Here is a 27,932-nt window from a genome sequence, read left to right on the forward strand (position 1 = left end):
TTAAATAGAAAATAGAAACATTTAAGCAAATAAAGGAGATAAATTACATATACGCAAGAAAGATTAAAAGTTCTTTATTATTAATCTTATAATTTTTTCACTTAGAAAACCTGATATATTGTAAAAAATCCTCAATATCTTAAAATCACAGTGAAATATGAATAAGAGATAAATTTAGAAAATAATAATTTTATTTATGTTAGGAATTGGGATGCAATAAATTTCTGTTGCTATTGTCTGAAATCTGTAATAGACAATAAATGAATGGGAGTGGACTCATTCCAAATCTGTTTATTACTAGAATAGTGGCAGGGTGATTGCCTACTATGAGTGTGCATGAAAGTTTCTGAGGTTGATGCCTAGCAGCTATAAAATAAAACAAAAGAGTCAAAAAGGTGCCTTTATTTACACATATGAACCTGCTGTGGATTGGTCTACAGGTATTAAACTTATGGTGTTCATGCAATATCCAATTTTCTGCTAATGTAGCAAATCACTTTAAAGATACTTTATGTACCTCTCTTGCTCCTTTGTAAGGATATCTCAACTTGTGCTACACAATATTTTTCAAGTGACTAAGTACAATTTTCAAAAATTCAGATTTCTAAATGACATTACTTAAAAATTTTCTCCCCTTTTATTTCTGTTTTTGAATTCAATTAATCCATATGACCGATTTGTGTATTTGAATATCCTGGAATAAGCTAATTTGTGTTTACAAAGAAATATTGTCTTTGAAATATTTATTCTTCATGGAGCTTTTATGTGCATATATGAACAAAATTTTAAAATTAGCTTTTATAATATATTACTAAGAAATTTTCAAGGGCTGGGGATGTGGCTCAAGCAGTAGCCTGCTTGCCTGGCATGCGTGCAGCCTGGGTTCGATACTCAGCACCACATACAAATAAAGATTTTGTGTCCGCCGAAAATTAAAAAATAAATATTAAAATTCTCTCTCTCTGTTTAAAATAAAAAAAATCTCTCTCTCCCTTTCTCTCTCTCTCTCTCTCTCTCTCTCTCTCTCTCTCTCTCTCTCTCTCTCTTTAAAAAAGAAATGTTCAAGAAGTCTTTTAGTTAATTTATATCTTTTTGAATTTATTATTAACTATCTTGGTCTAATGTGGTTTCTGGGCCACATGCATGTAATGTTAAAAAAAATAGTGACTGGCTATAATGGTGCAGGCCTGAAATCCTGATAATGGGAAAATAAATCAGGAGGATCACAAAATCAAAGCCAGCCTAAGCAACTCATTAAGAACATCAGAAACTTAGACCCTGTTTCAAAATAAGAATAAATAAATAGGCTGCGGGGTACAGCTCAGAAGTAATGCAATCTTGGGTTCCGTCCCTAGTAGCACCCAGAAAAAAAAATGCTATATATACACTACACTATTATCCTGTTTTAATTGAAACATACAATCAAACGAGAACAAAATGAGAACTGTCCCCATTATGACATTTTGCTATGCATTTGAAAGAAAGCCTTGTTGTCAATCTTTAGCACTGAAAACACATATAATATGACTCATCAATATTATATATATATATATAATTTATATATAAAGTATTTTAAATATTTTATATAAAATTATATATATATATAATTTATATATAAAGTATTTTAAATATTTTATATAAAAATATATATATATGTATATATATATATATATATATAATATTGATGAGCCATACTGTGTGTGTGTGTGTGTGTGTGTGTGTGTGTGTGTATATATATATATGTTTTCAATGCTAAATATATTATATATATATGTATATATATATATATATATATATATAATTCATTGCAAATAATGTTGAGGTAAGTATGGCCAAAACAATGCTTAAGAGACTATAAAAATGGGTACATTATCTTTAATAGATGCTAAAATAATGTATATTTTATGAGCTAGTTAATATAGGGGTGTCTTAAGCAAGCAGGAAATCACTCAATAAAAGAGAGAAAAAAAACAAAAAAGAATATTTCTGAGTATTCCCTTAGTACTAAAACATAGAAGAATAAATGTGAGATGGTATTATTTTATTTATATATTTATCTACTTATTTATTTCTTACATACATGGCAACAGTGGAATTCATTACATTCATATTTATCCATTCACAGAACAATTTTTCATAACTCTGTATATAAAGTATATTCATGCCAAATTATGCCATTATACATGATCTCTCTTTTTTTGCATTACAATTTTTAATACATCTTTGTAACACACATTGTCTTATCTTTGTTTATATATAAGATATGTTGACACCAAATTCACATCTTCATACATGTATTTTGTATAATGATGTCTGTCTCTTTCCACCATCCATGTTATTCCCCCTCTTGGCAGCTGGAATAAAAACCTTAATACTAATATTTGAGAATACAGAGGTTTCGTAGACATGGAAAGGAAAAGAAGGCAAGGTGAGGCTTCCTTCTGACAGCCAAGTGAAGTGAAATCAAAGCAGCATGGGGCAAGGGAAGCTCAGCTTCCCCTCTACAGTTAAGTCTTTAAAAGACAAAACAGCAAGGAAAGTAAAGGCTTGGCTTCCTCTTCATAGCAAAGCTAAGGGCAAGGATAGGAACAATGAGACGAATTTGCTTCCCAATGACAGCCATCTCAAGGCAATACATGGCAAAATGCAGAAAGGCCAGGCTTATTTTCTCCTCAGTCGCCGAGCCATAGCAATGCAAGAGAAGAAAGGTAAGGTGAGGAAGAAAAGCAAACAAGGGATGGCTTTCCTGATACATAAGGCAAGTTGTCAGGCAAGGCAAAGCCTGGCTTCCCTCATGACCAAGCCATGAAAGTTGGGGCCAGACCAGGGAATATTTGGCTTTTCTTAGATAGCTCAATCACAGCAAGGCATATAAAAGGGAAAAGAAATAATAATGCAAGGCAAGACTGGTTTACCCCTTCATAGCTAAACCATGGTCGGTCAATGAAGCAAGCCACCAATTCAAGTTAGGGCAAGCTTTGCCTTCCCCTGATGTACAAGCCATGACAAGGCTGGAAGGACAAGTCAAGGTCATGCTAGGCAAGGCCAAGCAAGACTTAACTTCTCAGTAGCCATGCCACGAAGAGGCAAGGCAAGGCCAGATAAGACAAAACCAGGCAAGAGTTAGTTTTTCTCCAATAATCAAATCTTGTCAAGAAAGTCAAAGGAAGACCACACAATACAAGTATCAATTAAAAAAAAACACACAAAACATCAGACTGTGTCTTACAACTGATTCCTCAGCTGAGTCTGTCAGTGAGATCACCTAATATGGCTTATCAATATGGTCTCAGCTACCTTCAGCATGTGGTATTTGGGTAGCCAGTCTTTTTTATGATGGCTTGAGGTATCTCAGGATATAAGGCAGAGGTGTGTCTATTGTGTCATTTGATATATTCTTGGAAGTCACAAAGCTTCTTTAACACTGATGCAATTGGTCATGGTCCTGCCCATATTCAAAACAGAAAACACACTACCTAAATCTTAGTGGGCAGGTAAGAAGTGGTCAAACAGACTGCTCACTCTGCCTAAAGTTGTTAAATCATCAAAAAGCCCCGTGACTCCACTCTTCATTACATTTTGATATCTTAAACTATCACTATAATGTGTAAGTCCCTGTGTATTCTAAAAGAACCAAGTTATGCATAATCCACTAATGGTCTTAAAATATCTTGGAATAAGATGCAAAATTTGTACTTTATGTATCTGCCAGAATACTTAGTTTCAGGACTTTAACATTTATTGAAGGGCATTAGGTAGCTTACAGATTTTCTAAAGGGGTCTGAGAATCTGGGTTGAAAACTATACAGTTGGGAGAAACCATAAAGTTATACTGCATATTGCTTAGGGAAGTTCCTGATGCCACTGATACTGAGCAGACATTGCCTCTCACCCAGCACAATGTTCCAGAACCTCTGGCTATTGCCATCTCTGAAATCTCATGTTCCATGCCTTTATTCTAGCCAAGGTGGATCTGTGCAGAACCTACTTCTGAATGTTATTTGTGTCCCCAGAGGTGTCTTGTGCATATGTACTCAAATGGCTGATGTTAGCCCTTTTTCATTGTGTGAGATGCAGCCATGGGAAGAGAAACTGTGTCCCATGGTCCCAGATGTGGAACACGTATGAAAACCTAAATACAGTATATGACATATAATTATGTGATATGTAATGGTTATAAGACTGTAAGTACATTAAAATAAATATAATGTTGATTAACAGCAACATGATAATATATAAACTCTCAATGATAAGTTCAAACCTATTTTAATGCACCTGTATCAATTTCATTGAAATAGTCATAGAATTGAGTTCCTGGGAATTTAATGTGTTAAGTCTGAAAATCTACTCCAGGTCTGAAAGGGATGCATAAGATTTTACTAGACAGAACAGAGCGGTAGGGCATTCATTTAAAAGTCATTACATCGAGGTAGAAGGCCAAGAGAGGCCAAGAGCAAGTATTCCAGCATATAGTAAAGGACTTTGCACTAAAATTATGCAGAATATGTGTATAGTGATATTCAAGATAGGAGGTTAGTATAGTTTTTTTCAATCACTAGTGTACTTTTCACCCTTTACAAATCATATTTTCCTTTTAACTATTTGAAGGTAGTGTGTGCCATGACCAATATACATGCATTACTGATTTTGTTACAAGAAACAATTCCAGGTACTCAAGAGACACTAGCATAAACGTTCAGATACACAGGCCTTAGTTCTAAGTAAGATTTTATAGATTTTTAGTTTTAGTTTTTGTTGCAGGACCTGACCTTGGAACTACATGGAGGAATGCTTATCTTGCTCATTGTTCAGCAGGGAAATTCTGACATAGAATATTATGTTTGGGGACAAAATTCTGTCAGAACACTGTCAAGTGCAACTTCCTTGTTCCTTTGACAAGGAGTTATTGCCCTGTTTGTGCAAGGTCAGCTTACATGTCAGTTTCTTGACTCTCGATGTCTGGACTTCCCATAAGATGTTCTATTGTGAATCACCTCTGGCATATCATGACTGTTATATGTAAATTGGCAAATACTCACTCTTAAAGCTATTTTTTGCTGTGAAATAAAGCATATTTTGTTCTCTGAAACATTTTCTGGAGGGGTTTCTCCATGCCCTCAAGCTCCCACAGTAGATATTGGCAGGGCAGGCCCTTCAACATTCTGGTGCTCAAACATTGGATAATCAGGTTATTTTGCTTGAGGGATCCCTGGCCATAAAAAAAATGCAAAGCTCAAAACATAAGTGGTCAGGGCAATGGGTAATTTACCTGGTTAACATAAACATGCTCATCTACTAATTACACAGCAGCTTTTAAATGCCCAGGGTATAAAAGTAAACTATGAGGAATTAGAAACTTTTTGGAAAGAATTTTTAGCTACACATCCATGGTTTCCTTTGGAAGGAATATTCAATACTGACGTCTGGCGACCAGCTAGCTCTGAAAAATGCTCCTCAGCAGCAGTAGCAAACACATAAACAAGCCTCAAACTTCTTTTATGTTATTTTGCTAGCTGTTAGTGGCTCACTTTGGATGGAGAAGAGATCACAGCAGTGGCCCACTGTTGTTTGGGAGAGCAGCTATTGCAAGGGAAGATCAGAAGGAAAATGGGGAAAGCTAACAAGAACAAAAGATAGTGAGCAAGAGGAGGGTAACACAGATGTAGAAGAAAAGGGGTATCTGATATGAGATGTTGAGATTTAAGTAGAAATGGAGAAAGAACAGGAGAAAGAATGTAGAAAGAGCAAGGAGTCTCCTTTTTGGCTATAAGCTCTTATGTTTTTCTTTTTCACAGATGTTGCAAGAGTGCCATATAGAGGAGTTGACTCTTTCTGCATATATTAAATCAAGCTGTATCATGTCAGAGATGGCGATGTTAGGCTTAACATAAGGCATGAAAACCACTCAATATTATATATTCCAGGCTTTGGTGCCTTTCTTCAAGGTACCAGACCTCATGATTATACATTATATGGATGACATTATTTTAGCCCACCCCTCTGCACAAGACCTAGACTCCATCTTTCAACAAGTCCAATTAACACTTAAAGAAATTGAATTAAATAGAGCTCCAGGAAATGTTCAAAAATTAGCCCATTTTCACTTTTTTTGAATCATTTATTAACTCTTGCAGAGATCTTAGTACAGGCTCTCAACATTTACATAAAATCTCTTTAAATGATTTACAAAAGGTTTTAGGAAACAGAAATTGGCTTGCATTTCAACAGGTTCTTAGAAGGGCTCTACCTCCTCTATTCCAATGTTTGGAAAATGATCTATATTCTTTGTCTTTAAGAAGAGTAACTCCTGAAGCTTACAAAGCCTTATAAGAGGTTAATAATCAGCTTGCTGATTTGCATCTTAGCCAATGGGATCCTGACAAGGACATTATTACTATAGTTTATACACCTCACCTATTCCCACTGGTCTTCTTTTTCCAGGAATAAAGTAGCCATTTAGAATCAGTGCATCTTTCTGCTGCTTTTTCTTTCAAAATTACCCCCAAATAGTATGTTTTGTCTAATGGTATTACAACTACACACTAGTAGTCTTCAATTATTTGGTCTAAACCTGATAAATTTGTCTTGCCATTAATTAAACAGGAAGTAAACCTCCATTTGAAAAATAATATCCTGTTTCAACATTCAATTATGACTTTTTCACTGGTTAATCATTTACTCATTGCAAACCTATCCAAGATTTATTTGATAAAACAGTTTATTTTTTAAAGATAATTTGTGATAAACAAATTCATGTAGCTGACCTTATCAGTACTAATTCCAGTTATCCTGGTGGCCTATTAATTCTTATTTATAATCTTACCAGAGATGAATACAAAACCTGAACTTACAAGGAGCTACCTGCCTCACCCCAATTATTAGAGTTACAGGCAACCACTTGGCTCATTGAAGCTAAGTCACTATATATACATCTTTACTGATAGTGTTTATTGTGACTAACTTATAGCCAGGTTTTCTTGTTTCTTTATTAAAGGGAATGCAAAATCAGCTTTGGGTATACTCCTTCTTTCTTCTCAAAGAGTGCTCCAAAAATATACTAACTCACTGTTCATCACTCATATCAGAGCTCTTATGTTGAACCCAGAACGCAAAGCAAAGCCCACTGACACTAATTCTAAACCAAATTAAAACAAGCTTATATTGAGTTCATAAGAGAGCTGATCAGTGAATTGCCTCACCCAAGAGTAAAGCCAGAGGACAGTGCCTGGTCTAAGCACAGGGAAGTTATTATAACATAAAAAGTTACAAAGATAGATGTCTAGGCAGCTTACAGGTGACAGGATCCTGGGAAGCATAATGCAAAGGCAGATAGCAGGTTAACAATCCACATATCTTAACATCTCAAGGTAGGGAGTAAACTAAGTTTCCATCATCAGAATTAATAAGGAGCAGCTGAGATTTTTAGGAAGGGTTGTTATCTGGTGAGGGAGAGCCAGGTATAAGTAAGTTCAAAGCTTGGGCAGGAGTTCCAAGCAAGTTTAAAACACCAAAGTGTGATCAGGCCAAATAGATATATTAGTATTTTACATTAAAACAGAAATGTACCTTTCATGACCTTGTTACAGATGGCTCCCAGTCTTAAGATGAAATTAGGCTGGATTCATCACATACTATTTTACCTGTATTTATCTCAAAGTTTAATAATTTAACAGATCAAGCCATGTGAAGTGAATATGGCACTGATTGGGAATCTGCAAGAGTTACATGCTCAATTCCATCATTCAGTCCACTCCCTTAAACACTTTTTTTTTCTACACTCAGTATCCTACAAACTAAACAGATAGTGAAAACTTGTAAAAGTTATGCTTCTTTTTTTTGGGGGGGTGTCTTACAATCTCAAGGAGTCATTTCATGGGGTTTAATGGCATTGTCTTTATGGAAGATTGTTGTCATACACATACCCTTGCTTGGTAAATTAAACTATTTATATGTCACAATTGACACATCTTCTGGACTACTTACAGCTACTCCTATGGTTGGGGAAAAAACTAATCATGTCATTCAACATATGCTCAAATGCATTGTGACAAAATGTTTTCCACATAATGTAACAGCACACAATGGTTCAGCTTATACTTTCAAAATGTTTGCTGTATTCTGTGCACAATAGAACATTAAATATTTTCCAAAAATTCCTTTTAACCCCCAAGCACAATGCCATTTTTGAGACAGCCCATGAAAATTTTATGGCTCAAAACACAAAAATTAGAGCTAGAATCCCTTGCTAACTGATGCAATTCCTCGTATGTTAACCAATATGGCTTTATTTACCTTATGTTTTTTGAAATTTGAGGATGTTAACCATAACCCAATACAGAGAAACTAGGAGCCATTAACAAGTCCCTCAAGTTACCATAAGTGGTCTGGATATATCCTCAAAAACAACAATGGCAACCACCAGCCCCTTTATTTACCCTAGTGAAAGCTTTTGCTTGTGTTTTTCCAGAATATGTAGACCAATATGGATCCCAGCAAGACTTGTGCAACACTTGATGTCTGATTCCCCAGATGCAGAAACTGACTGTCAAGATGAGAAAGCATCATCAACGACAATAAACCACAATATCCAAAAACCTGTGGTGATGTCAAAGTGTTGGTCAAACAATCTGAACAGATGAGATAAATTCACATCAAAATGTCTCCCAGCCTTCTATATTCTTAATTTATTCTTTAACTACTTTAATCATCAATAGTACACAGACTATTTCTTTGTGGACCTTCATGGCTCATGCTCCTTTCCTTATAGGTGTAGAAAGGGATGGACCATTTCCTAAAATTTTTAGCAATAATTCTCAACTGTTTGCAGATATTGATTATCCAATAGGTTTCTCCAAAGTACCCTGGAACTTCTCCATTCCCTTCCCAGACAGAGCTCTTTTTCTTGTTGTTGTTGTTTTGTTTGTTTGTTTAAATTGAGTTAAAATAAAATATGACAGCAGAATGCATAAAAATTTTTAATACACATATATACCACAATTTTTCATATCTCTTTTCTTATATAAAGTATGATGAAAACCAATTTGTGTCTTCATACATGTATTTTGGATAATGATGTCTATCACGTTCCATCATCCTTGCTAATTCCCTGTCTCCTTCCCTTCCCTCCCACCCCTCTGTCATATTTAGAATTCATTTGTTCTTCCCATGCTCCCCCTCCCTACCCCATTATGAGTCAGCCTCCTTATATCAAAGAAAACAATAACCATTTGGTTTTATGGGGGATTGGCTAACTTCACTTAGCATTATCTTCTCCAATGCCATACATATACCTGCCAATGCCATGATTTTATTGACTTTTATTGCTAAGTAAAATTCCATTGTATATATATGCCATGTTTTTTTTTTATCCATTCATCCACTGAAGGGCATCTAGGTTGGCTCCACATTTTAGCTATTGTGAATTGTGCTGCTATAAACATCGATGTAGCTGTGTCTCTGAAGTATGCTCTTTTTGAGTCCTTTGGGTATAGACCAAGGATAGGGAGAGATGGATTACATGGTGGTTTCATTCCCAACTTCTCAAGAAATCTCCATACTATTTGCCATATGGGCTGCACCAATTTGTAGTCCTACCAGGAAAGGATGAGTACCTCACTCCCTCCCACATCCTCATCAACACTTATTGTTGTTTGTCTTCATAATACTTGCCATCTGACTAAGGTGACATAATATCTTAGACTAGATTTGATTTGCATTGCTCAAATTGCTAGAGATGATGAGCATTTTTTTTATATATTTGTTGATTGATTGTGTATCCTCTTCTTACATGTACCTGTTCCAGTTTTTAGTCAATGTGTTGATTGGGTTATTATTATTATTATTATTTTTGGTGCTTAGCATTTTGATTTCTTTATATGCCCAAGAGATTAGTGCTCTATCTGATGTGTGAGGGGTAAAAAGATGTAAGCTTTCTGTTCACTTCACAGGTTATTTCTTTTGCTGAGAAAAATGTTTTTAGTTTGATTCCATCCCATTTATTGGTTCTGAGCTTAAATTCCTGGGCTATAAGAAAGTTGTGCCCTAATCCCACATGAAGAAGACCAGAATCTACATTTTCTCTTATTAGACACAGAGTCTCTGGTTTAATTCCTGGGTCCTTGTTCAATTTTGAGTTAAGTTTGGTGCATGGTTAGAGAGAGCACTTTATTTTTATTTACATTTTGCTCCTAACAACATAATAAAACAAATAAGCACTGCTTTTGAGATTCAAAAAAAAATCAATAAAAAAATTGCATGCTGCCATCTTGGTTCTCCTGTAACAAAATAAACTTCAAGAAGAACAAATCAACACTGGCCTGGTGGTCCCAGGCTCACAGCAATCCCATTCCACCCTACCCTGGTGGGTCAGACACCCACCAGAGCATAGCCTCAGGTGCAGGACAACCCCTTCTGACCAGCAGAGTACTGTGGGAGCCAAATTTCAGCCCAGACCACCACAGTCACCTGACTGCCAAGAGAGGTCAAGCCCAGTGGCCCAGATTCACTTGTCATGTTTCTCATGATAAAAACACCAAGGGTAACTCCAGGTCAAATGGGTTGCATGAAATAACCACACAAGAGACAGAAACACCTTTTTTTTGGGGGGAGGGGTCCTATGATGCCTCCTCTGACCTTAAGTGTCTGCAGAGAGAAAGAGTAAGTGCATACTGAACCTTTTTGTTGAGGAGAAGCCATTCAAATGAGGCAAAGGATCTGGTTTCAGGGATTGAGTCTATTTTTCTGAAGCCTGCTGTCAGGTGGTTGGCTGACATATAAGAAGGTCATACCCAAAACCAGAGAAAGAGAAATGGACACACAAAAGGCATTTCCATGGAACATTCTATCCCAAACAGAGCAAAGGGTAATATCACAAAAGAACAAGTGAGTATAGCTCAAATCCATGGGGTGAAAAGCCTACTTCTGAAGATACATCATTAACCTCCAGGACTGGGGCAATGTCCAAGTCACTTCATAATGTAGTGATGGTGAGAGCCTCTCTGCTCCAGGGAGGAGAATGTGAAATATTCAGACTGGCTGCCCACATTTACCCATGCCAACTTATGCAGGACCCAGATTCAGTATGCAGAAGCATTCATTGAGGGACACCAGTAGAGTCTGGAAGCTCAACATCGAGTCAAGGTACAGATAATCTGCACAGGTACAACAAGAATATAGGTAAAAAATGTAATACCTCAGATCCACACTGCAATAAAGGAAGGCACAAACACAACTTGAAAAACTAATGGAGGAAAGTGCCCCAAACAAAAAAGGACACTATAATAACAGAACCCATGGAAAGTGAAGTTGATGAAATGTCAGAGAAGGAGTTCAAAATGTTATAATTAAAATGATCTGTGAATTTGTAAATTACCTAAAGGAGCAAATACAGGCAGAAATTGATCACTTTAACAATAAGAGAAAAAATACAGGTAGCACAAAATTACCTTAAGAGAGAGAGATAGAGACTCTAGAAAAAAAAACAGAAATCCTTGAAATGAAGGATACAAAAAATCAAATAAAAATTTCAACAGAGAGCATAACGAATAGACTATATCACCTAGAAAAAAGAGTGTCAGATAATGAAGACAAAGTATAAAATCTAGAGAATAAATTTGATCACACAGTGAAGATAATTAGACATCATGAACAGAACATCCAAGAATAATGGGACAGCATCAAAAGACCAAATTTAACAGTTATTGGTATAGAGGAAGGCACAGAGTTTCAAATCAAAGAAATGCACAATCTTTTCAATGAGATAATATCAGATAATTTTTCAAGCATGAAGAATGAATTGGAAAACCAAATACGAGAGGATTCAGGACACCAAATATACAAAATTACAACCGATCTACACCAAGGCACATTATAATAAAAATGCCCAGCATACCAAATAAAAGTATAATTTTTAAAGTCACAAAAGAGAGAAATCAGATCACATATAGAGAGAGACCAATTCATATCTCAGCAGATTTTTCAACCCAAGCCCTCAAAACCAGGAAAATGTGAATCAACATATACCAAGCTCTGAAAGAAAATGAATGTCAATGAAGAATCTTATATCCAGCAAAACTAAGCTTTAGATTTGATGATGAGATAAACACCTTCCATGATAAACAAAAGTTAAAAGAATTTACAGTTAGAAAGCCTGAACTACGGAACATCCTCAGCAAAATATTCCAAGATAAGAAAATAAAAACAATGATGAAAATCAGAGGATAAACCAAGCCACATTAAATATCATAAATTTTAAAAAAAATGGCTGGGAACACAAATCATGTCTCAATAATAATCCTGAATGTTAATGGCCTAAACTCACCAATCAAAAGACATAGACTAGAAGATTGGATTAAGAAAAAGAAGACTAACAATCTGCTGCCTCCAAGAGACTCATCTCATAGAAAAAGATATCCACAGACTGAAGGTGAAGAGTGGGGGGAAATTCTACCACTCACATGGACTGTGGAAGCAAGCAGAAGTTTCCATCTTTATATCAAATAAAGTAGACTTCAAACCAAAGTCAATCAAAAAGCATAAAGAAGGGCACAACCTTCTACTCAAGGGAACAATACAACAACAAGACTTAACAATTTTAAATATATATACCCAAAAAATGAAGCCTCTTCATTCATCAAACAAACTCTTCTAAAGTTCAAGAGTCAAATAGACCACAACACAATAATTTTGGGTGACTTTGATACACCTCTCTCTTCACTAGACAGACCTTCCAAAAAGAAGCTGAGCAAAGAAATGATAGAATTTAATAATATAATAAATAATTTGACTTAATTGACACATATAGAATAATTTATCTTTCAATGAAAGAATATACTTTCTTCTAAGCAGCACATGGATCCTTTTCTAAAATAGACCATATAATATGCCACAAAAAACCCTTAGCAAATATAAAAAGTAGAGATACTACCCTGCATTTTATCAAGTCATAATGGAATGGAATTAGAAATCAATGATAAAATAAAAAATCCATTCCACCACCTGGAGACAAAATAATATTGTATTTAATAGAAAATGGGTTGCCAAAGACATCAAAGAGAAAATTCAAAAAAAAATTTAGAGGTAATTGAGAACACAAACACAATATATCTAAATTTCTGTGGCACTATGAAAGCAATTCTAAGGGGAAAGCTCATTGCATGGAGTTTATTCCTTAAAAGAAAAAAAAGTCAACAAATAAATGAGTTAATATTACATCTCAAAGCCCTAGAAAAACAAGATCAAATCAACACCAGGATCAGCAAAAGGCAGAAAATAATTAAAATCAAAGCAGAAATCAATAAAATTGAAAAAAAAGAAATAATTGAAAAAATTGGCAAAACAAAAATTGGTTCTTTGAAAAAACTAAATAAAATTGGCAGACCCTTAGTCATGCTAATGAAGAGAAGAAGAGAGAATAAACAAATCACTAACATATGTGATGAAAATAAAAATATCACAACAAACACTACAGAAATACAGAACATAATTAGAAACTATTTTAAAAACTTGTACTCCAATAAAATAGAAAATTTTGAAAGCATCAAAAAATTTCTAGAGTCATATAGTTTTCCCAAACTGAATCAGGATGATATAAACCATGTAAACATATCAGTTTTGAGTGAAAAAATAGCAGATGTCATCAAAAGTCTACCAACAAGAAAAGCCCAGGACTGAATGGATACACAGCCAAGTTCTAAAAGACCTTTAAAGAAGAACTAGTACCAATACTCTTCGATTTATTTCAGGAAATAGAAAAAAAGGCAGAACTTTCAAACTCATTTTATGAGGCCAATATCATCCTTATTTCAAAAGTAGGCCAAGATACATTAAAAAAAAAAAAAAAAAAAAAAAAAAACTTCAGACCATTATCTCTAATGAACATAGATGCAAAAATTCTCAATAAAATTCTGGAAAATCAAATAAAAAACATATCAAAAAGATTATGCACCATGATCAAGTGAGATTTATCCCAGATATTCAATGTTGGTTGAACATATACAATCAATAAATGTAATTTATTATATCAATATGCTTAAAGATAAAAATCATATGAACATCTCAATAGATGCAGAAAGGGCATTTGACAAAATACAGTACCCTTTACATTCAAAACACTAGAGCAACTTGGGGTAACAGAAATATATCTCAAAATCATAAAGACTATCTATGCTAAGCCTCAGGCCAATGTCATTCTAAATGGAAAAATATAGAAGGCATTCCCTCTAAAAACTGGAACAAGATGGGGTGCCCTTTTTCAGCACTTCTATTTAACACAGTTCTTAAAACACTAGTCAGAGCAATCAGACAAATGAAAGAAATTGAAGGAATACAAATAGAAAAAAAAAAGAAATTCAATTGGCACTATTTGCTGATGATATGATTATATACTTAGAAGACCCTAAATTTTGCACCAGTAAATTTCTAGAACTAGCAAATAAATTCATCAAAGTAGTATATATATATATATATATATATATATATATATATATATATATATATATATCAACACCCCTATATCAAAAGCATTTCTCTATGCCAGTGATAAATCCTCAGAAATATGAAATGAGAAAAACTACCCCATTTACAATAGGCTCATAAAACATAAAATACTTGAGAATAAACTTAAAAGAATGTGAGAGATCTATGTAATGAAAATTACAGAACCCTACAGAAGGAAGTCAAAGAAGATCTTACAAAATTGAAAGTTATATCTTGCTCTTGGATGGGCAGAATTAATATTATCAAAATGACCATACTTCCAAAAGCAATATACGTATTTAATGCAATTCCAGTCAAAATTCCAATGGTATTCTTCATAGAAATATAAAAAGCAATCATTAAATACTCTGGATAAATAAGAGACCCAAAATAACTAAATCAATCCTTAGCAGAAAAAGTGAAGCAGATGGCATCACTATACCAGACCTTCAACTATACAACAGAGCAATAGTAACAAAAACAACATGGTATTTGCACCAAAACAGACTGGTAGATCAATGGTACAGAATAGAGGACACAGAGTCTAACCCACAAAATTACAATTATCTTATATTAGACAAAGGTGCCAAAAAGATGCATTGGATTAAAGATAGCCTTTTTAACAAATGATGCTGGGAAAACTGGAAATCTATGTGCAACAAAATAAAATTAAACCCCTATCTCTCTCCATGCACAAAACTCAACTCAAAATTGATCAAGAACTTAGGAATAGAACCAGAGATCCTGCAACTAATAGAAGAAAATGTAGGCCCTAATCTTCATATGTGAAATCAGGCCTCAACTTCCTTAATAAGACTTCTGTGGCACAAAAATTAAAATCAAGAATCAATAGATGGAATGAACTTAAATTAAAAAACTCCTTCTCAACAAAAGAAACAATCTGTGAGATGAATAGAGAGTCCACACCTTGGGAGCAAGTCTTTACCCTTCTCATATCAGATAGAGCACCTCTAGGGTAAATAAGGAACTCAAAAAGCTAAACACCAAAAAAATCAAATAACACAATCAATAAATGGGTGAAGGACCTGGAAAGACACTTCTCAGAAGATTATGTACAATCAATCAATCAATACATAAAAATGTTCATCATCACTAGCAATTAGAGAAATGCAAATCAAAACCACTCTAATATTTCATCTCACCCCAGTAAGAATGGCAGCTATTATAAAGACAAACAACACTAAGTGTTGGCATGAATGTGGGGGAAAAGGTACACTTATTTACTGCTAGTGCAACTTAAAATTGGTGTAGCCAATCTGGAAGTTAGTATGGAAAGCAGTATGAAGATTTCTTGAAAAATTGGGAAGGGATCTACCATTTGACCCAGCTATATTCTCCTGGATATATACCCAAAGGACTTAAACACAGCATACTACAGGGACACAGCCACATCAATGTTTATAGCAGCACAATTCACAATAGCTAAATTGTGGAACCAACCTAGATGCCCTTCAATAGATGAATGGATTAAAAAAATGGCATATATACACAATGACTCAGCAATAAAAGAGAATAAAATCAGCATTTGCAGGTAATTGGATGGAGTGAAAGAAGATAATGCTAAGTGAAGTTAGTCAATCCAAAATAACCAAATTCCAAAGGTTTTCTTTGATATAAGGAGGCTGATTCATAGTGGTGTAGGGAGAGGGAGCATGAGAGAAATAGTTGGACTTTAGATAAGGCAGAGGTTTGGGAGGATAATGGAGGGGGCATGGGACTATAAATAATGGTGGAATGTGATGATCATTAATATCCAAAGCACATGTATGAAGACAAAAATTGGTGTGAATATACTTTGTATAAAACCAGAGATATGGACAATTGTGCTATATATGTGTAGTAAGAATTATAATGCTTTCTGCTGTCATATATAAATAAAAAAATCAAAGCTCTACATCAAACTTAAAAACTGCTTTGTGACATGTATTTTATGAACATTTATTGGACTCAATTTTCCTGAAATGATTCTCTATAAAATTATACTATTGTGTCAAATTATATTCATGGAACTTGAGACAATCAATTCCAACAAAATCTCTTCAATCTGACAGCCCAAATTGTAAAAACTAATTCTATTCAAATTAAGATGCCTATGGTTTCCACCTTCTATTAAGGGTGGGGTACACACTTGCTTGACCAATGACAAAAGTTAGTTTCATGATTTAATCCCTATAGTCTGTTAACATATGACATATTGGGTGCCAATGCCAATGTCTCGGCTTGGCACCAGAATCAGGAGGCACCACACAGCTTTGTAGGTTCAAACAGCAATTCTTTATTCCAGCTCTCACACCGCCTCCACACAGGTCCAGGGGCAAAACCGTTCTGCCGTCTCCCGCACAATTCACCTACTACACGAGGCTACTACATGGGGTACGCTTGGCAAGGAAATTTCGATGCGTCATTCCTACTTGGTAATGGCCCTCAGCAATTGGGTATACTTCTCTTGTTAACCTTGTTTGCTATCAAAAGTCTTATTAACTGTATGCCTGAAGCTGAACAAAAAATTGTCTTAACAACTCAGATTGTTTAAGATTTAGAGTTGGGAACTGTTTCAGGCCCTGATCTTGGACCTACCTGGGGGTCTTGCTCATTGATCAGCATGGAAATGCTAACATAGAATGCCATGTTTTGGGACAAAATGCTGTCACAATATTGGCAAGTCCAATTTTGTTGCCTCTTTGGCAAGGAGTATTTCTGTAGGTGCAAGTTCAGCCTACATGTCAATTTCTAGACTCTTGGTGTCTGGATTCCCATAAGATGATATGTTATGTATCATCTCTGGTCTATCATGACTGTTATATGTAAATTGGCACATATACACTATAAAAGCTATTTTTTGCTGTACAATAAAGCAGATGTTGTTCTCTGAAACCATCTTTGAAGTGGTTTCTCCATGCCCTCAAGCTTCCACAGTCGATGCTGGACAATGGCAGGTCCCTCAGCAATTTTTTTTAAATTTTTTTGTTATTTTTTATTTTTGTTTTTACTATGTCAGAATCTCTGTATAGATCTCTTTTCAAAGACTGCCTAATCTTTAGGGAGACCACCAAGAGTTTAGCAAGATAGCTTCAAGTAGAAGTAGCTCTTTCTATTTTGATGACAGACCAAGAAGCAAGTTTTATCCTAGCCATGTACTAGTATGTGATTTTGAAAATAATGTTTAACTCTCTTTGTTATGTGTGGCCTCATCCAACAAGGAGGTCCACAGAACGGGGTCGAGGAGAGTGTGGCTTCAGAGTCAATAATCAAGATCTCCAGAGACCAAACAGAAAACAGGTCTCTTTTTATTGCACAGTTACCATGTATTTATACTCAGGAAGTAGCTAAGCAGATTACAAGCAGCCACCAATGCAATGTCTGCTAACTTTCCTTGCAGCAACATATCAATAAGTGGGCCATGGATCAAGCACTGGAACTGCAAGTATGGCCCGGAGCTGTGCCTCTCACAAGCCAAGCCTAGCACGATGGGAGTGGCCTGTGGCTCACATGCCTAGCACAAGGGGAGTGGCCTGCCACTCAGACTCTGTTAACACATGCCATGTATGCAGTAATCCATGCACTTTTCCCCACATCTTCCCACTCTTACTGTGCTGCAAAGATTTCAGCCAGCATTGCTGTTTTTCATTGTGTTGTCTTCACATGGTTACATAACCATCTCACAACAAGAGAAAATATTATCACTATTATGAACAGCCTACTGTAATAAAGGGTAATAGCTTTATAAGGATTAGTTAATTCAGCTATCAGGTTTTTCCAATGTTCAGTCAATTCATGGAAGCAAAAAAAGGTTTTCAAGATTAGACACCTTTTTCCATTGATTTTGACAATTGTCTTGGTAAGGTTATGCATAGACATAAAATAGTTAGCATCCCAAACACCGTTAATATACTAAGAAAAATTGGAGAAATGTAAGGTTACATTTTCAGATATAGTATATTGGGTGACACAAATAATCTAAAATTTAGAGTCACAGGTGAGCCTTTGCAACATAAACAGAATATCTAGTTTTTCCTGGTAGAGGTCTAGTTCTTGCTGAATGACTAAGATAGCGGCTTGAGACAATATATTTAGTCATTTTGAATGGCATAGGCTTCTGCCATGGTAGTAGACAAATTGCTTATAGTCTGAGCAGTCCAGATGCTCTGAGTTTGTGAAGCGGCGGCAGTGGTTGTGGCGGCAATGGTGGCAATCAGGGCAATAATCCCAGTGTTGATAAGTCTAATTGCCTACCTTTTCCAGTGTAGTATCTCATTTAGAAGATTCTTTATCTCCATGTCCCATGGACTCTTCCACTCTCCAGACAGGTTCACTGGAAGCCAGACTGCTGGGGACTTTTTGAGAATAAATAGACACTTAGCTTTCATAGCATGGGTTAGACAATTTGTTAGCCAGCAGGATATATTTACTGCATAAGGAATCTCTGTCTTAGTGATATTTATGCCATCAGTATCATTGATTATTAGCCTGGCAAAGAGTGGTGTAACACAAGCTTGTGCATAGTGGGTACAAGCATAATTTGGCACAAAGACAAATTCATGTATATATAATATATAGTATATTAAGGGTGCTTGGGATGCTAATTATTTTATGACTATGCATAACCTTACCAAGGCAATTGTCAAAATCCATGGTCAGGGTATGGACTCAATATAGACCCATTTATCCAGCTGGACTCAATATAGACCCATTTATCCAGCTGGCTGCTGTCCATTTGATGGGTCTAGCAGCTAGCAATATTAGTGTGATATCCATCATGCCATACTGATTTCCTGCATACCCATTGGTAATGGCTTGTTCTGCATAGCAGTTATTGAAGTAGCCCATTTTGTTTTTCGGCACATTAGTTACATTCCAGGGGGCTGCACTTGCCCAGGCACATAGATGTTGTTCTTCCCCAGAGAAGGTATGGCAGTAACACATTAATTCTATGGGATGTTATCATTATCAGAGGGGAATGTTCCAAAAAGCATTGTTGGGTACGTTGGTAGCAAGGGTTTTTTGCATTTCCCATGGGGAAGTCTCTGGTTATAGGTAGAATTAACTATAACTCTAAGGTCAGTGAGAGATAATCCAGCATATGACTTATTATAGTTATCTACAAGAGTCTCATTTGCAAGAGCAAAACAAAGAGGACTGCCTGGATTGTTGTAGGAACCGATGAAGTGAGGCCCTGAAGATATCAGGAAGCAGTTTTATTTGGCTGCAGCCAGGTTCAGAGGGCACAGCTTTTCTGTAATCAATCAATTCCCTAAACCCTGAGTTCAGGTAGTTTCAAAGTTTTATACCCAGCATGTAAAGGGAGAGGCTTAGAAGTTCGCAGTCTACAGAACTTCAGATGAAAGCAGCTTTTTCTCTCAGTGTTTTTGGCAAGTTAACCCTTCAAGGACAACACCTGAAAAGTGGAGAGATTCTTCTTCTCCCCTTTCTTTTCTCCCCCTGCCAGCTGTTACTATAGAGCCCAATTAGTAATTTCTCTTATCTTAAAAATTCAGACATCTCTGTGAAGCCCAGCTCAAGGCCAGAGGCTTTGTTTGCACATTTCTACAAACTACTGTATTGGATAAGTTTGTGAAAAACTAGTAAACAGGTGTCCAGCACTTGAAGTGCTGGTATCTTCTTGGCCAGTGGCCAAGTAAACAGGTGACACAAAAATAGAGAGTTTATCTACATTGAACTCTTTTGCTGGAGATCTTAAAATCAGCCATGGTAAATATTCTGGAGAAGACCAGTTAAGGATTTTCTGTGGAGAAAGGAGGTGCAACTTCATAATCAAGGGCATAAACTTTTGCTTGTGGGGATGCACCAACTTGTTGGCAATGTGCCTTCTTTGTTTGGCCTTTATATTGAAAAGATATATGGAAATGCCCCTGGGGTTTTGTTAGAGGAATTGCCACCTCTGAATAATGGATGACCAATATTCCCAGTGACTTGCATCTTCTTTCAACTGATGGATTCCTTAATTTTACTTTTTGGGCCTGACCTCTGCCCTCAGTCTGACAATTCAGAAAGGCCCAGTGCTACTATGCATGAGGCACCTTGGAACAAGCAAAGATTAGACTTAGCTCTTTTACTCAGGGAACTTCTAAGTCCTTAAAAGGAAACTGTGTAAAATGGTATCCTTCTGTTAAATGGAGGAGGTAACACTGATCTTGGAGTTGGAGTGCTCAAACCTAGTAGACACTAAGCCTTCTTCTTACCAACTGATCAACAAAGGATGGCAAGTGCAACCTCTGATGTTGGGAAGAAGGGTGTACCTGAGCTTTGCTCATCCTTCACTCACATTCATTTCTTTTTAGTTTTCTTTGTGTGGTGCAACTTCATATTTTATTAGGTGTAGGCCCTCTTGTCAAGTCTGTCTTTGAGTTTCATAATTTCCTCTTTCTTTAGAATCAAGAGGTTGTTCTGGCCTTACCTGTAGCATCTGTGCTAATTGCAGGTTCCCTCACCTGGATCAGCTCATGTCTCCTCTTGCCTACAGATTACATCAAGTTGGAATTAATGGACCCATGAGATCCCAACCACAGCTCATTTCCTATAGATTTCCCACCTCCTCTACTGCTCAAGCTTCCAGAAATGCCAAGTAGGAGTTCCCCAAAACTGAAGAGTGGAAGTAATGTAAGCATCCATTGATAGAGGAATGGATAAACATGTTGTCCATCCACACAATGGAATATGATTCATCCCACATTATGTTAAGTGTAGTCACACAATCACAAAAGGACACTTTCTATGTAATTCTGCTTAGATGATGTATATAGAGACATCAAACCCACAGAAACAGAAAGCAGGGGACTGGATGATGGGCAATGGGTTGGCAATATTTCATGGGTGCAGAGATTCTGTTATAAAGATGAAGTCTAGCAATGGATGGTGATGATAGTGAATGTACTGATCACTTCTGAATTCTATTTGCACTTAAAAATGGTTAATGTGGGCTGGGATTATGGCTTAGTAATGCTGCCAATGTTTGTAGCAGCTCAATTTACAATGACTAAGCTGTGGAAGCATCATAGATGCCCTTCAATAGATGAAATGATAATGAAACTGTGGTATGTATACACAATGGAATATTACTCAGCTTTAAAAGAGAATAAAATTATGGCATTTGTAGGTAAATGGATGGAGCTGGAGAATATTATGCTAAGTGAAGTAAGCCAATTCCAAACAACAACAAAAACCAAAGGCTGAGTGTTCTCTCTGATAACTGAATGCTGATCCATAATGGGGGGGAATGGAGGAACTATGATTGGGAAAAGGGGAGGGAGGGATGAAAGGAAGCATGTGGAGAGTAAAGATGGTGGAATAAGATGGACATCATTAACCTAGGTACATATAGGAATGCACATATAGTGTGTTATTGCATCGGGTACAACCAGAGAAATAAAAAGTTGTGCTGAAATTGTATAGAAGGAACCAATATGCTTTCTTTTCTCTAGCCCAAGAATACAGGATCCTGGGTCTATCTCTAGCCATAATTGACAGCTGATTTAAAGGAATTCCTGACTGCATCCCTCACAACCCCACTGTCAAGATGGTCTAGAAGAAAACATGCAGGTGATTACTATCACTACAGCCTCTAAGAACAGAGGTGTCTCTTTGCAGAATGCAGAATGGCTTCACCCCTCCTACAGAACTACCCTCTAAAGCCTCCTGGGTCATCGCGGCTTTGGGCAATGGGCTGTGTGAGAGAAACCTTATTCTGGTACCAGTTGGCAAAGGAGGTGAGAAAAGTGAGTGGCGGGCACCTAGATGGCCTTCATCCTCCATCAAATAGTAAGTACTACCTCAGTGAGGGAGATCCTGGGAACAAGAGAGATATGTCTTTCTGACAACAATTGCTAACACTCAACCCCAAAAGTAATAGCCCAAATGTGGTCTACTGGGTAGCCCTAAAGGGACTGCCTTATGTAGGTTCAAGGTCAAGAGAGCCTGCTAGAAAGGCTGAATCTCCTGCCTGGAGAAACTCCTTCCCAATTTCAGGTATACAATTGTATTGAATTTTAGTGAACTGCAAGGCATAGAGGTGGAAGGAAGTGAAATTCTCCAAAACCCGGGTATTGAGGTGCTTCAGAAAACAACCAAGGAATGTGGAGTGAGGTGAGGGCCAGGATCAGTTCTCAAAGATCCAGATTTAGAGGCTATTAAACCTCTCTGCATGTTAGATACTGGAGGTACTGACAGAAAGTTGATTAGAATAGTTAAATAAGAAGGGAATCACCCAAGAATTCAAGTTTTCTCCCCCTTCAGACTTTTCTCCCCACTAGGAAATGGCCTACAAAGTGTTCAGCTGACATGCAGGAACTTAGGAACACTTGTGATTGCAGGCAGAGAGTTGCTCATGGCTAACTTCACTTGAAGTTGTTTCTTTGTTTCAGAATCTGCTCTTTAGAAAAGGCCTTAAACCAGTCAAAGATACACAGCTGCTCTTCTAAGTGACCTAGAGTAAACTTTGCTCAATATAACTCATTATAATGCTAAACTCTCTGCCCTTAATTAAGTGCATATGCATTTATTTAATTTGCTTTGGTTTGGTACTGGGAATAGACACCAGGGATGCTTTACCACTGAGCTACATTTTATGGTAAAGATATCTCAGAAGAAAAGAAAAAGAACATGATGCCATCTGTATCATTGTGAGCCCTCCAGAAATCAATCTTGAACATTCTTGCTACTTTGTAGTATTGAAATAGAATGTTCAATCAGGAATGTCTATTACCTCATATGAAGACAAAGACTAGTATGTAAAAGGAAACTAACTAGAATATATAAGAGATCACTGTCTACACTAATGGTCAGCCTTCAGATAAGAATCCACTGAGGCTAGATGCACACAAATAAACACTGCTTGTTGTTGAATACCCTGGTGTCTTCTGTCTGTGTGAGAATCCCACACAACAATTTATTTTGTTTTGTTTGAGGCAGGATCTCACTTATCCTTCTCTTTGATATATATTTATAATGAACAGCTTTCTTAGAAGTATTTATATTCTGTGAGAAGTGAAAAGAACATCTGAAAAAAGATTTCAAAGACTCTTAAATAAATAGTTGTCTACAAAAAATGACATGAAAACCAACTCAATTTATTTTTAGAAACATTTCATATCATATATTATTTTAAAACAACTTATCAAAACTTATTTATTCCCATGTTTGCAACTCTTCTCAAGTTATTTTTCAAATGTCTAACACAAGAGTTTTTCTATGGAATAATTCAGATGACTTCTGTAGAAATTGTCAACAAGGCTAAAGATGTAGCTCAGTGGTAGAGAGCTTGTCCAGCATGTACATGGCCCTGAAGTTTAACCCCCAACACTGAAAGGAAAGGAAAGGGAAAAATAAGAAAGGAAGGAAGGATAAAGAGAGGGGACAGGAGAGGAGGAAAAGGAATGAGTAATTAAAACAAAAGGGCAAGTGGTATAAATATAAATATATGGTGTACTAACTCTTTAAAAAATTTACATAGCTGTAGAATTTTAGTTACATCAAACTGGGTGATATTATGACTATATAGAATGGCACATAATAAGTTCTGCCTTAGCCTTGCCTAAACCAAATAAATGGGTGGGTGACCTGGAGAGGACTTCTCTCTGGCTTGATTTGGACTGTCTTGAACCTTCACTGGTTCAGAATTTATAGCATAGTGGAGGGACCAAGACTTCCCTGACAGGCAGTGTAAGTGTGCTAGGCCCCTGAGGTCCCATGACCAGGGATGCCCATGCCCATGCCCACAGCCTCTCCCCACCACTCACTGGTACAAAACGGTCTGCTCCGTTGCCTGGTGCGGGTTTTCTCCTGACCAAAGGCCTGAGTGTTCACAGCCTATTTTGGCATGGCTGGTGATTGTATGGTTGTGGAAGGAATGGCCAAAGTAGCCTTAGCACGATGGAGAGGCAACAGCTATCTCTCAGCCATACTTGGGGGTGGTCCTGGAAGAAGTAGGGTTGTGGTCTACCTTGACTGAGGACATGGAAACACACCCTAGTCCTTATGGCTGTCCATGGGAGTTGGTGATATGTGCAGCTATTGGATTTTTTGTTGTTCTCTTGTTTTTGTGGATAAGTTATCAGTCTATGAGAAACAGGCATTACATGAGAAGATTAAATAAAAACTTGCTCTAAAACTTTTTGGACTAATTCAAGAAAAATGTCAATTACTTGAAAATGTTAGCCTTGTTCAAAAAGCATAGGAAGGCTTAGAGTCACCTTTAAAGAATATCATTTTGGTGAAGTTCAGTAAAAATAGAAAACTTGGAGGCAATATATAAAATCCTGGAGAGGTCCATATCTAAACTTGAGGATGAAATACTCTTTATAGAAAATGAGCTAAAAGAAGAGAAAACTAAATATTCTCAACAGGATAAATTGATGGTGGATATATCAAAAAGGATTAAGTCCTTAGAAGATGAATCAAAATCCCTTAAATCACAAATACCTGAAGCTAAAACAAACTTGAGAATATTTCAAATGAATAAAGAAAGAATTACAGTAGCAATAAAAGAGGCTTTGAATGAGTTCAGGAAAGTCATAAAGAGCTTTTACAAGAAGTTGAGTATGGAAAAAAAAGTGAATGGCCTTACTAAACCGAAAATTATATTTGAACACTCTAAAGTACATGCAGAACAAATTCTAGGAGACAAATAAAATCACATTAATTCTCTGACTGAACACTTACTGCAGATAAAAGATTTGGCTTCCATGCTTGAAAAAGTTCTAACAGATGATGGATACTTGGAATTGGAATTGAAGAGTTAATCAGAAATTAGTGGTCACTTAGAAAATCAGCCAAAAGGGTCTTGGAAGACACTGGTTTATAATGCAAAGTTAAAGGCCTCTTTTAAAATCTCAGAAAGAGAAAGAAATCAAATTTTTACTTTATTATATGAAGTAATTGAAACAAAGGAAGACCTAATAGAACATATTAGAAATCTTCAGACAGAACAAGCATCTTTGCAAACAGAAAATACACAGTTTGAAAGTGAGAATCAGAATCTTCAGCAGAAACTTAAAGTCGTGATAGAATTATATCAAGAAAATGTAATGAAACTCCAAAGAAAATATGAGAGAAAAATTACCAGATAGAGCAATAAGAGAAACTTTTCAAAGAGGAAGACAAGATCAGCCATACAACTAAACTGCTGGAGACCAATAGAAAGCGATCAAAAGATCTTGAAGAAGAATTGGAGAGAACCATTTGTTTTTATCAGGGACACATTATTTACTATGAGAAAAAAGCTCATGGTAATGAGTTGGCAGCTAGATGTGCTGAAAGATACCTCAATAATTTAAGGAAAAAATGCTCACAATATACAAAAATTAACTGAAATAGAGTTATAATTTAAGCTTGTAGAAAAAGATCCTTCTGTGCTTGATGCTTCAAATACAGCCTTTGGCAAAAAGATTCTCCAAATGGTCCCTTACCATTGGGTCAACCTTCATGTGAAATAAAACCTTCTCATTTGGAAAAGAAGGCTACACTCATACCCTCAACTTTGGTGCCTGTAGGAGGAGAAAGAGGCTCAAGGGGCCCAGAGAATCCTCTGGACCATCCAACTAGCAATGAAAGAAGAGAATCAAACTGTGATAAGTCAACTTATCCTCAGAGAGCACCTTCTGACATACGGCCCCTGGAACATCCATGGGAACAGGCCCATAGGATAATGATCCCTTCACCAGGCCAACCATATTCTGATCCACATCTTCCTCTACAAAGACAAGATGGATGTTATTCTAAATATGGTAGACTGTCTGGATCAGCAGAACTCAGGAGTTCCACTATGCTGCCTTTGGATAAAATAAATGGGCCTACATATTTAGAAATGGACTCTGGTAGAAATGATACTAAAGTTGATCTAGGTGATTCCAATGTACCTGATTCATCTCTCCCTGCTGAAAACCAAGCATCTGTCTCTGGCTTTTCTTTCTCATCTTACCCTCCAATCAGAGGTCCATTGTTTTCTGTGGATTCAAGGAGTCGGTTCATGAGAAGAAGACCTTTTCTTCCTCCACCTCCTCCAGGACACACTCATGGAGCATCACAAAAATATATACAGTACATACTTATATGTACTTTACCTAAATAATTGGGCTGTTATTATAAAAATCAAAATTCCTATGACTAAGAAGAATCCTCTTCTTGATATTTGAACTGTCATAATTAAAGAAATAGTCTTTTTGATATGACTGATGTGGAGAAATATAGTACAAGGGAATGAAACTAATAGGTATATGATTACCTGTTTTATTTATAAACTTTTTTAGTTGTTGATAGACCTTTACTTTATTCACTTATGTAGTACAGAGAATCAAACCCAGTGCCTCACACATGCTAGGCAGGAGTTTTGCCACTGAGCCACAATCCCAGCTCATGATTATATTTTAATAACCACTAACAATAATATAAAAGAAAAGGAGAATATCTCCATTATTAAACAAATACAAGCCAAAAATATATAACCAATAACAATTAGACCTGAATTATTTTCTAATGTTGTATTCATTACAGGGATTCTTTGATTCTATAGTGGTTTTACCAAAGGCTTGAAATATTTCCTTGCACTTGGTGAGCATCTAGTCTTCTACAATAGAGAAAATGGGTATGGTAAAATTTTGTTGGAATGAATTAAATTTATACACTCAGGAATATCAATATTCCTCAAATATGCTATGGATTAGAGAGTATTCATATTGAGTAAAAGGACTGTATGTTAAAAAAAATGAGGGCTGGGTTTGTAACTCAGTTATAGAGCACTCACTAGAACATTTGAGGTCTTGGGTTCAAGCCTCAGCACCATATATTAAAAAATAAAGGTATTATGTCTATCTACAACTAAAAAATATTTTTAAAAATGGTTAACATAGCAAATTTCATGTCATGTATATTTTAACCACAATCAAACATGTAAAATGGAAAATAAACAACTCAGGGGTACCAGTGAGGGAGCTGTGGGTCTAAAGGAAAACAGACAGGTGGGTTCTCAGTAAGGGTGGCAGGTGGCCTAATTTCAATAGGTGTTTTAGATGGTTCCACATCCCGGGATATCCAGCCTGGTGAGGTGTCCATTTGAGGATTCATTTGGGAGGGCTTGGTTGGTGATGGCATGCTGTTCATAAATCCTTGCCTAAAATTTTGGTTGAATGAGTCATTATGGCATTAGCTATATTAATATTGGGTCAGAGGACAACATGCAACTTTTTTTCAACATACAACTTTATGAAGGTGAAAAATATGACAAACGTGGCCTCCTATTGTTAGAGTTTTAAAGTGACAGATTTCTGGAAATAAGAAATGACAATTTCTTTGGAACATGTAAACCTCTATTCAAAATATGAATATATTTTATGTATCCATAGAAAAATTCTCTGATATAAATTACATGATGAACTTTTTCCTGAGTCCCCTTTCTTCCATTATCCCATGCCTCTAAGGAGAGCATC

General features: G+C 36.2%; 1 pseudogene; it reads left to right on the plus strand.

Annotated features, from left to right (window-relative positions):
* Positions 1-22,109: 22,109 nt before the first annotated feature.
* LOC144374904 (melanoma inhibitory activity protein 2-like) lies at positions 22,110-26,547 on the plus strand (annotated as a pseudogene).
* Positions 26,548-27,932: the final 1,385 nt, after the last annotated feature.

The sequence above is a fragment of the Ictidomys tridecemlineatus genome, unplaced genomic scaffold (assembly GCF_052094955.1).
Source record: "Ictidomys tridecemlineatus isolate mIctTri1 unplaced genomic scaffold, mIctTri1.hap1 Scaffold_933, whole genome shotgun sequence".
Classification (NCBI taxonomy): Eukaryota; Metazoa; Chordata; class Mammalia; order Rodentia; family Sciuridae; genus Ictidomys; species Ictidomys tridecemlineatus.